Here is a 12,805-nt window from a genome sequence, read left to right on the forward strand (position 1 = left end):
CCTCCACCCTCTGCCTCCCCCGACATCGGCCCGCTTAGCCTCAAACAAACTAATACAATAAGATCAACTCGTGCCATCAGTTTTTCAAAGTAAAAGATACTGTTCCATTTCTTCTTCCGTCTTCTAATACTGTGTTACAGAGATAGTTTTAAAAAACAACATAATTTAGGCTCTAACTCTAAACTTAAAAGGAGAGGTGTCATGGCCATTTCCACTGATCATAATTCCATTGTTGAGGTATACTAAAATAGATTTATACTGTCCAAACTCACATTGGTTTCGCATACAGCATCTCTGTAAAGTGTGTGTATTCAGCAGTATTCACTCTCTCCACTAAACGGCTTGTTGTTGGCTCCAGCCCCCACCCTCCCTGTGAGCCCAGTGTGCTCTGATTGGTCGGGACGTTGTGAATCGCGCTGAGCTCAAGCCCCCAGGAAGTGCGCCGGACTCTGATGAAAATATTCGTGCTGGCCAAACGGCGGTACTACACTTCCTTTTGGTTGCCAGGCCCGGAAACACTTTTTCCCATTGACTTACATGGGGAAAGAGTGGTCTGTAAATCGTTGGATAATTTTTTTTAAACTAAATAAACTACCCAGTATGAACACTTGTATAGCCCTTATTAAAAACATTCGTTCCTCAAGTTGTAAAATGTGCTAATAACGTTATTCTGAGAGTTATTTCCCTCTGCATTATGAACGCGCATCTAACCCACGGGACCGCGCCGCCCGGCACGTTCATGTTACGTGTTCAGCACTACATGCGTTTATCTTTACCCATGGATGCACAATAAGAACGGACCCATATCGCCTTACTGCCAGCCCACGGAGCTGTAATAATGGATATATTGCACATGTTTGCTGTAATTCATCATTTGTAAAATATTATACTACATGGGCTGTATGATTAAATCTTGTATATATATATATATTAGGGCTGTCAAGTTAACGCGTTAATAACGCGTTAACGCAAAAAAAAATTAACGCCACTAATTATTTTAACGCGATTAACGCATGTGTATTTTTTGTCCTCGGCCGCCGTAGTTTGAGAGCGCATCGAGTGTAAAATACCATCTACAAGCTGATGCTGACAGCCCCGCTCCTGCCGCCGGCTTGTGGCAGACCACACTTCCACGCTCACTGGCAGGCCCGGACAGGCCATATTAGGGCTGTCAGTCGATTAAAATATTTAATCGCGATTAATCGCATGATTGTCCATAGTTAATCGCGATTAATCGCAAATTAATCGCACATTTTTTATCTGTTCTAAATGTACCTTAGAGGGATATTTTTCAAGTTTTTAATACTCTTATCAACATATGAGTGGACAAATATGCTGTATATGTTTGTTTATTATCATTTGAACAATGACAAATATTCTCATGAATATTAAACACAACAACCTCTGAACATTACAAATATTCGCCTCAATTCAACCTGGAACCTCTCTCATACAATAATACAGTGTGTGTGTGTGTGTGTGTGTGTGTGTGTGTGTGTGTGTGTGTGTGTGTGTGTGTGTGTGTGTGTGTGTGTGTGTGTGTGTGTGTGTGTGTGTGTGTGTGTGTGTGTGTGTGTGTGTGTGTGTGTGTGTGAATGAATGAATGTGGAGACACTGTGATGGATCGTTGGAGCTATGTGCAGCTCAAGGCATCTATGCTCGAACGGGAGCTGCCTGGACGCTGCAGTCATGTTGCGCGCACTATCCGTGCTGAGTGTGCTGACTTCCCATCAGGAAGTGTCCCACTGTCTGGCTACCTGCATAAAGTCAAGTGCTCGGCGCAGTTGTCGGCGAAATGTCATTGAAACAGCTCCTTATATCCGTTAGCGCAGCTAGCTAGCACCAGATGCTAACAACAACAACAACAACACGTAAGGTGTGCCTCGCTCGAGTCGCGCCACACATACACACACCCTCCCGGTCCTCCCGATGGCCAGTCCGGGCCTGCCGGTGAGCGTGGAAGTGTGGTCTGCCACAAGCGGGCGGCAGGAGCGGGGCTGTCAACATCAGCTTGTAGATGGTATTTTAAACTCGATGCGCTCTGAAACTACGGGGCGGCCGAGGACAAAAAATACACATGCGTTAATCGCGTTAAAATAATTAGTGGCGTTAATTTTAACTTGACAGCCCTATTTAATATGTATTTGAGTGCACAATAGAAAGAAAATTATTGAGAGAAGAGAAAGCATAACAGAAATATTGTGGGTTAAATAAATGTGAACATTATCAACCGTCACGGTATTGTTGTAGGCATAAAAATAACATGAAGTAACGGCACAACACTTGTGTTGGCTGAGACAAATGCTCACTGCTTGTAGCACTTCGGGATTTGAAATCAAATATGAAGTGCTTTATAAATGGAACCCATTATTATTATTATTATTATTAAATCACGTAATTCATGTCTCAGCTGTGACTGAATGGAAAAGACAATAAATAAAAATGTAAAACAAATAAAGCTGTTCCTGCTGACAGACATTACATCTCTTTCTCTTTTAATTGTATTGTGTTCATAATAAAAATGAATTGGAGATCATGAAAATTGTTTCCAATAAATTAATAAAATGATTTTGGTCCACTTTGTTGTTCAGATATATCACATATTTTTAACTAGATGATACATTAATTGAAACAACACTGTATAAACTGAGGAGTGACTCCCGTGAGTTTAATGTGTTATCTTCACTCCGCTGTTAAATAATAATAATAATAATAAATTCAATTTATATAGCACTTCTCATCTGCCAAGACAAATCCCGAAGCGCTTCACAACAAAATACACTGATAACATTTAAGAGATAAAAAGTGAAAAAAAAAAAATCAATAAAAATAAAAATCAATAAAAAAATTAAAAGTCAGAGATAGCGATAAAAATGGCAGTACTCCAGGTGTACCATGATAACAGTTTATTGGAAGAGGGGTCTTATTGGAAGAGGGTCTTACCCCATAGCCCCCGCCGGCGGGGGTCTTCCAATAAGTTCCTCTTCCTCTTTTAGGAACTTCCCCTCGATTCTATTGGCTCTAACGGTTCAAAAGAGGTGTCAATCATCAAAATCGACAGAGGGGGGCCAGAGATATCCACCCAAAGAGCAAATCCACCCAAATGACCCCAGAAGTGGTTTTTGATTTGCTAAACCTCTCTAAAAAGGTCAAATGTCACTTGTTTTGCATCAATGCAAAGTTCTGGAGAGGCAGCTGGGGGGCCTGTGTTGGTGGGGTTGAGAAGGCGGTTGATGGTGGAGAATAAGGTTCTGGGATTGCTTTTGCCATTGTCTATTATTGACGAGTAGTAGGAAGAGCGGGCGTTTTTTAGAGCAGTAGCCAGGGTTGGGTTGTAACGGAATACATGTAACGGCGTTACGTAATCAGAATACAAAAATCAAGTAACTGTATTCAGCTCGCGTTACATTTGAAAAACGAGTAATCTGATTACAGTTACTTTAGTAAACCTGAAGTGAATACATTTTGGATTACTTATTGGTATTATTGGTGGAAAGCTTTCCTCACAACATTTAATATTCATTACTAAAGGTACAGTCGAATCATCACAGTGCACAAAACCTATTACCGCCGCAGATGGACCAAAAAAGGGAGCGTTTGAAAAAATATTTGCGGGTCCGCTCAGTGAAACAATAACAACGAAACATGGAGGAACAAAAGTCTGCGTTTAAATCGTGGCGCGATATCGACACCACAGGAAAACCTCCTTCACTTCATGAAATCTCTGTAGCACCAGGAGGCAGCGGGAGGGTTAACTCAGCCTCAGCCTCGCCAACCTTGCTAACGCTGAGGACTTCTGGCAGGACAGAAGGTGACACGCCCGTTCTAAGCCGTGTCCCTCACTCTTCACATCCCAAGCTGCATCCCCAAAAAGTTTATTATGTTGTTACATCGTTTCAGATGTTATGTTTCAGTTGTGCTCTTGATAAGCCATTAAAACAGAAAAAGAAAGTAATCCACAAGTAATCTAAAAGTAATCTGAAAACGTTACTTTTTTAAGACACGTAACTGTAACTGTATTCGGATTACTTTCAGAGCCATGTATTCAGTAATCAGTAACTCATTACATTTACAAAGTAACCCTCCCAACCCTGGCAGTAGCATAGGCACTTTGATGTTCTCTAAAGGTCAGTAGGTGGACGGCGAGAGCCTGCTTCCTCCAGTCTCTCCAGCTGTCGACCGCATGTTTTCATGCGGCGGAGGTCGTCCGTGAACCAGGGGGAGGACCGTTGGAAAGTGGCTTTCCTCCTTTTTTCCGGGGCCAGGATGTTGAGCGTGGTGGTCATGGTGTCATTGTAGAGCTCAATCATGTTGTCGGGGGAAAACGAACGGAGATCAGTTGAAAGGTTTGGTATTATGGAATTGAGAAAAAGTGGAGTGTCCAGATTATGGGGGTTTCGGTACTTCATGACTCTCTCAGTGGGGGGTGGCTGGTTGGAGGATGGGATTGTCAGCATTAGGGAGATAGCCTTATGGTCAGACACTCCAAGATCAGAGATGTTTAGGTCTGATGCAGGTATGTTTCCGGTGATGATGAGGTCAAGTGTGTGATTGTGGATGGACCCATGTACATGTTGTGTCAGATTTAGTGAGTCGAGGTAGGACACGAAGTCGGCAGCCATGGAGCATTTAGGGGAGTCCAAGGGTATATTAAAATCGCCGAGTATCACAATGTTGGAGAGAGTGGGACGTACTGAAGTGATGAAGTTGAAGAATTCTGGGATGAAGGATGAGTTGGATTTTGGAGGACGGTAGACTAGTACAACTGTCAGTGATTTGGGTGGAAAAAATTTAAAAGCAAGGCACTCAATGGACTGAGTATGGGGAATAATCAGTGGTTGGAGAATAATAGATTTTTTGTGCAGAACAGCAATGCCGCCACCGTTGCCATGAGCACATTTCTCTTCTGAATGGAGATCGGATCCATCAGGCTAAACTAACGTTGTAGCTGCTCCGTCCAAACTCACAACAACGTCCTAAAGACAGAATTAAAGCAGCGACTGTATTCGCCATGACACAGACAGTCTGTGGTTTGTACATGTTTAACTTTTGGCTAGTTTCTGAACAGATATGAGGAGCTGTGAGGAGTTGATTAAAGAGACTCTCGCACACACACACACACACACACACACACACACACACACACACACACACACACACACACTTTTGCATTTCAAAGTATTGCTTGTTCATACAGTTGAATGTTGGAGCTTCACTGTGCACTGCTGAATGATGTATGTGCAGAGTTGGACCCTTGAAGGCTGTTTCTTCTGCTTTGAAATGGAAAATATTTGTTACATATTAATAGAATTTTTGATTTTTTGATTTGATTTCGGATTTGTGAATGGGAGAAATAGGAGATGGAAAACATACCAAACACTAATTATTCAAAGTAAAGTATTTCATTTTATATACGGTAATACTAAGGAGGCATAGGCCTATATGATGATATAATGTTTGACATTATTGATATTAAAAAAGTGATTTGTTTTCCATGTCATTCGTGTGTTTTTCTTATCAGAAAGTGAAGTTATGACTTCCGGTGAGCAAGGCGAGTGAGATGGCTGCTTAATTTTTAGCTCTCGATAGCGATTGGAAATCAACCCCCTTAACTCGCCAAGTAATATACAAATCGATGTAATTTTATTGGAATGAGAGGGGGAAAGAGAACTAGAAGTCAAAAGAAAGGTGACAAACTAGAAAGACAGAATTCACCGGAGATGGAAGATGCTCAAAGCTCCGTTAGCTCCATTAGCTCACAACAGGACTCGGCAGACACCATGCGCTCAGTGCTCCAGGAAATACGCGATTTCAGGGCTGAGCATAAAGTGGACTTAAACAAACTTAAAGAAGAAATCAAGGGAGACATGAAATCTGAACTCAAAGATATGAAGCAGGAAATTTACCAAAAACGTTCTGGTAACCCAGGCCCACGAAACCAGGCTGAAAGAAGCGGAGGAACGAATCGATGAGGCGGCGACAGTAAACATGGCTATGTCAGATGCGTTGATTAAATCAATGAAAGAACAGAGAGCCATGCAGGGGAAACTGGTGGATTTGGAAGGTCGATCCAGGAGAAATAATATGCGCATTTATGGAGTACCCGAAGAGAAGGAAGGTAACTCCATGTCTGACTTTGTGGATCAACTTTTGAAAACTGAACTCGCTCTACCGGACACCAACCTACAGATACAACGCGCCCATAGAGCTGTGGCTCGCAAACCGGAAAGGAATGCACCGCCAAGGTCCATAGTGGTGAACTTTCTGGAGTTTAACACCAAAGAAAGTGTACTGAAAAAGGCCTGGGAAAAAAAGATACTGATGGAAGGGCGACGTCTATCGTTCGATCACGACTATGCAACGGAGGTCGTCCTGAAGCGCAAGGCGTGGGAATAAAGAGGGTCCTTAAAGAGAAAAATATACGTTTCCAGACACCTCTCGACAGGATGCGCATTCACTGGAACTCGGGAACACGCACATACGACAGTGCGCAAGATGCAGTGCAGGAGCTGAGGAGGAGAGGTTTCTCCGTGGAGATACCAGACCGCAACGCTTCGGAGCTGTACCCGGAGATGGAGCGTCTCCACCAGACCAAGACATGGCAGCACGTCGGAGAGAGTAGTGCAGGTGGGGACGAGACCGCGAGCAGAGTAAGGAAGAGGCTACAAGAGTATGAGCGGATCTCTCCCGGGACTATCTGATTCATATTATATATTCACTGTATATATTTGTCACGACTTCATTTGGATTATATAAATGCTATCGGATGCAGTTGGACTACTAGGATGCGTGAGATTGCGTGTTTCACCTCTAGTGAGGGGCCCTCCAGGAGGAGGCTCTCCCCTCTTCCTGCCAACGGGGACTGAGGCGCCGTTTACACGAGGACAAAACTGCTTGTATCTGCATAGTTTCGCGTGCGTATAGCCCTATTATTTACACAAGGCCGATAGAAACGGACCCCACAAACGATAACGGGTCCCAAGGTGGATAGATTTGCAAACGAAACGCTCTGGGGGGTCAACCGAGTCCGTGTAATCACCTCTATACGAATATTTCCTGAAAAGATAACGATAGCCCCACCTCTCCCCACCTCTGCTGCTCACTGCTGTAGCATTAAACAAAATAAACAGAGTCAGATTTCATGCATTGATCCATTATATTGACAATTTTCCAGCCAAACAACACAAACAAAATTAAACAGTCCGCTCTGCGATACACCAAACTTGTCTTTACTGCCTAATCCAGGCCATTATTGTTCATTGCTCCTGCGCCCGTCGGCGGCAAAAAGAGAAATGTTTGTAGGCAGAGGACCGGCGTGTCCCAGAGGAGCGATCTCACCCGGTGTTTGTAGAGAATATCTCTCTTTCTGAGCGCGTCCTCTCCACGGAGACGTGCTTCTTGGTCGGTCGATGCAATATCCACAGATTCGGTTTCTTTCAGTTAACTTCCCCTTTGCATTTATCCATATGCTGAGGAAATTACTATATCCCGCTGAATACCAGCAATCGCCACACACACTTCCTCCTGTCAGTAGCTACTGCTAGTGCTACTGCTACTGACCATGCTACAGATATTAGTGCAAAATCTACAGCTCCTCTACCACAACCATCAGCAACAAGTGGACATGGAGAATTACATGAACTACATGTTGCTAAATCCACCGCGGGGCATAAACAGAAGGGTAGCCATGGCAACATTGCTGCGGGGCTGCTCCAGGGTCTTCTTCGCTGCTTTTGGTGTATTTTGTGGCGGAAGTTACAGCGCCACTTACAGTCCCGGCATATTTACTACAGCGTTTCCAGCAGCCTCGTTTGAACAGACACGTTAAATGAAACGAATGCATGTAAACGGAAGACTTTTTTGAATACGCATAGCCTACTGTGCATAAACGCAAACGTTCCCATGTGCACAACGCCTTAGGGTGGCGAGGAATCACCCTACCTTGGAAGTCTACGTTTTTCTTTTTACGTTCTACGTTCACTACATGTGGGCCAGATGTTCAGGTCTGTGTAGTTTTCAGTTGTCTGGAGTTTTGTGAATGCAAAGGATTGGGTAATTTAACCTCTTAAGCATGGCGGTCCCCCCATTGGACCCCTCCCACCGTTTTTTTTTTCGAGATAATGTCTTAGGGCTTCTTGACATTTATGAAACTATTAATGTGTAGCACCAGATTAACGGGAAGAATCTCAGCTAACTGAAGATATGAACCATTTTTACCAAAACAAAACACAAGTCTCATAAGAAGCGTCTAAATGACCCCTGAGCGAAAAGATTCTAACGCACTGCAGCACACAATTCAAGATAAAGATACCCTTATTACTTATCGTAGCTGCACATACAATATAGCCGATTAAAGCTGAGACTCCACAGATTATTTAGGTATAGTATCATCACTGAGCGATCCGAATTTGCGACAGGGGAAGCAAACACAGACATCACAACACGTACCTTTACAACACACTCTCACTCCCTAAGCGTTCAGGAGCGACGCTTGGTCAGGGTCCCGTGGCGTCCAGTTGTGACGCGCCGAGGCTCCTTCAGCTTCATAAACGGACGCAAAGAGCTTTCAACTGATTGCAATGTATTCCCATCGGCGTCGGTATTTGACGCTTAGGGAAGCACGGCATTCGTTTGTGTCGGAGGCTGTTAAAGGCAATGTGAGCGTCCATTCCCATTGGATAACGGAGAATTGTACACCCGGAAGTAAGTATTCCCCTTACTGTCGATTGATTTGACAGTGATATCTCCACTACTCATCAACTCAAAAACACCAGATTATCCTTGTTAATTAAACGACATTGATAGGTTTTAGTGTGTGTACAATGCTTTTGTCACGTTTTCCACTTCAATTCTGAGAAACATGTCGTTTTCTATGAGTTTTGGATGGCCGAAGACATGACATTACCCACAATCCTCTGTAGCAACCATAGACTGTATAAAAAAATTAAATAATACATTATTCCGAGTGTGCTTACTTTTCTCTTTGAAAGTCATCACATAACGGCATTGTAATACACGTTTCGGCTGCATTAAATATGACATATCTGCCGTAGTTAACTCTATTTATACAGAGCCCTGATGACAAGACTTCTAGACAAACAGGAACTGCCGCCAAAACTGAAAACTTGACGTGGATCTTAAATATATAAGCAATTAAACAACATCTTACATTTCTTTTCACACAATACGTCTCCTTGCAGTATCAACACTAATTCGGCTGACTTTTATATTTGATCCAATTGGTAGATAGGCTGTATTTACACTATAACGGTGCACAGCTGATAGAAAGGGACACCTACTGGTTAAAGCACGTTATTGCATTTTATAATTGTATTATTAGATATTAATAGGATCCCTATAAAGTATATTATTTACTCGTCGTTATTCTCTACTAATAGTTAATTAAAGACTGTATATAATGACTATTTTGCACATCCCATTCAAGATTTCAAGATTTTCTAAGGTTTATTGACATATCATATACACAACTACGGTGTAGTTATGCAATGAATGAAAAACTTGGGTCGCAGGTTCCTCAACAGTGCATTACAAGACATCTATCAATATGTGTGTACCTCCACCATTACATTGTCATATTCTGCACATTTCTTATACTATCTACATACATCTTATAAGAGTATAATACATATGTATAATATCAGTTAAAATAAGTGCTTAAACATAGTTAACATTGCAGGAAAGCAATATATTAGACGTTAAGTACTTTGTCAGGCTTAATATTTATCTGTAGATACAAATTTCACTGTCTGTGCTGTCTGCTCTGCATGTGTGACCATCAAAGAGGGTTTCATCCCTCCATATTGAAGTAAAAAGATATGATTCTACACTGTATTGAAGTAAACATGTATTGTTTGAACTGTTTTAGGTAATCACAAACGGGTTTGGATAAGTCACTTAGAATAGGAATGTTATTCTTACTTTCAAACTCACTGATCCAGAGATTCTGTGTTTCAACACACCAACATCCTTCTTATCATCCATAAAAGCCAGATGCGGTCATTAAGTCGTTAAAAGACATCGTTAAATAGGTGGAGAAGAGTTTAAATGTCTGAAGGAGGATAGTTTAGGTGAAAATATCCCCTGGGAAAGGAATGTAGAGTAAGATAAGGTAAAGATAAACATTGACTTTTGACCTGGGGTGGCTTGGGATCTCACTCTCTGGTCAGACCTCTGATTGAACCCGGCCAGAAGCGAATCCAGCCAGTCAGGGCACTTGGGGGAGGTGGTCAGTTTAAACAGCTCCTCCCCAGGGGCTCTCTAATTCGCTTGGGAGAAAAATGGGAAGGAAGACTCGACAAATCTCCGCCCCAAAGACAGATATGAATACTGATGTTTTGGAGTGTAAAAATGCTTTTGGGTTTGGTGAGTGGCAGGTCCTGATAACTGTATCCGCATCGCATCACAAACCTGAAGTCCAATTTCTTTTTGGTTTGATGAGTGGTTTGATCCTGACGCATTTATCCGCATCGCATCACAAATCTGAAAGTCCGGAGTACCCGGAGTACTCTGTATAACTTGTATATGTGTTTGGTTTCCTACTAGAAGTAAACTCAGATAATTTGTTATAACTTTGATTCCGGTGTTTTCAATTCCTTTCTTAATTTAATAGAGATCCAGCCTCATCCAACGAACGGCGCGTAGCAGAGGTGTTCTGCTCCAACAAGTGGTGACCTGCCGACGTGGGAGCTGATCTCTAGAAAGGGACACCGATAGCCAGGGGACAGAATCCAGTCCAGGGGGAGGACACAGAGATACTGTTGACAACTACACCAAGGCGCCATATACAAAAGGTGAGCAGACACCTGTTTTGATTATCAAAAATCTGTGATTGATTATACTAAAAAATTTAGAGTTGTCAGCAGCGTTCTCAGTGTTTTTAGTCACGGTGGGAAATACAATACATATTACAGGTTGGGGATATTGGGGAAGTGCTTAGAGAAGGGTATTCAGTCCTGGACCTAGAGCAAAAATAGTGTTTGAGTGTGGCGGGTAGATAAGTCCCAGCCCTTCACTCACTAAATACGAAGACTGTAAGGCTGTAAAAGAAGTATAGGTTAAATTCCCCGTAAGTCAAAATAACATTGATTAATACGGTTGCTTTACAGTGCTTTAATTAAAGGCTGCAAAAGGTGTAAAAAACAGATGGGTTAAATTCCCCGCAGATCATGATAAGATTGATTAATGCGGTTACCTTTCGTGGTGCTTTAAATGTATAAAATGTCTGTAATTGTTATATGGTGGGTGATAGAGGAGGAGAGAGACGCGACCTCCAACTAATTATTTGGAACGACCGTATCTCATCACAAAACTGTTGTGGGGATAATCAGGCTCATTAAACGTGACAATAAAGAGATTTTGTTGACTGAGTTTTTAACTCTTGACCTGAAGTCGCAATCACCGTGAGGAGATTGTAGAAGCCTACTTCTGGAAGTCACGCTATCTGTTGAAATAAACATCGCACAATAAAAATTTGCCTGACTGTGATATGATAAGGTATGAAAAGCTCTGTGTGATTTTTTACCTCCACCCTACGGAGATGATAGCTCACAAATGCCACTTATGAGTATCCCATCTAATACTCCTAAAAGAAAACACATTGTTAGACCTGATATTCAGGGAAAAGGAATGTTGGAAATAGTAATGGAAGATATTGAAAATCTTAAACTGGATCAACCAACCATGTTAGTGAACCCCTGCTAATATGGAGCTAATACATGTAGAAAGAATAGCAGCAGCTCTGGCAAAGACAATAGGTCCTAGCATGCAAGCACAGAGCGATAATATGATAAGGGCTATTAAACTGACCCTTTTTGGAAATGGGATTTTCCGTTACACAACAGAAGACTCAATTCAGGCCTTAAAGAACGCTTTACAAACAAGTCAGGGAGTTTAATGTGTTGCTATGTTGCTCATGTGGGAGCTTACACTTTTGGGAAGAGATCTCCCCCTTTCTCTGTCCTGAGGTGCTGCAGAATCACAGCAGCACACAGGGTCAAAGACAGGCATGACCTCTGGAGAGGAAGAAAATCTAAATCCGAACAGACCACAGAGCCCATTAAAAGGTTTTATGACCTCTAGAGAGGAAGATCTGGAGATTGTAAGGAACTCTCCCTAACTATCCACCCCCACCCAATCACGAGGGCAAGAGTGTGCCTCTCACCAATAAACGAATCATCTCTTAACCAAGTCAGATTTCAAAATAGCCATACCTCAAGTTGTTAAGAAAAGAGGGAGATTCAAAAAGTTATCAATAATTGCCCAGTATATTAAATAAATACAAACAGACACGTATCAATATAAGTCAGATAATATAGACGAGGTCAATCATGGAAGAAGGCTGACATGTAATGCCTGATATATAAGTAATAGTAATAATAAATATATAGCTGATATTAAATAACTGATGTATAAGGCTCGATATTTCTGAAAATAGGAACACCGTTAACGGCGTTCTATTTCAGTAAAAGGGGGAAAAGGATAGGATATACATCAGACAATATGTATGTGAGATTATTACGTTTTTAGGAGAAATTTATCAATTTAAAAATACTAGTTATGGTATTTTTTGTTTTGTTTTATTTGTTGCTTTTAAGAGAAATTGATACATTTAAAATAATCTAGCTTTGGTTATTTTTTGTTTTGTTAGTTTGTTCCTTTTTTGTTTTATTTTTATTTTTGTTCTATTTTTTAATTTAATTTTTAATTTTTAATTTTTAATTTTTAATTTTTAATTTTTAATTTTTAATTTTAATTTTTAATTTTTGTTTATTATTTTCTGCATAGT

The sequence above is a fragment of the Trematomus bernacchii genome, unplaced genomic scaffold (genome assembly GCF_902827165.1).
Source record: "Trematomus bernacchii unplaced genomic scaffold, fTreBer1.1, whole genome shotgun sequence".
Classification (NCBI taxonomy): domain Eukaryota; kingdom Metazoa; phylum Chordata; class Actinopteri; order Perciformes; family Nototheniidae; genus Trematomus; species Trematomus bernacchii.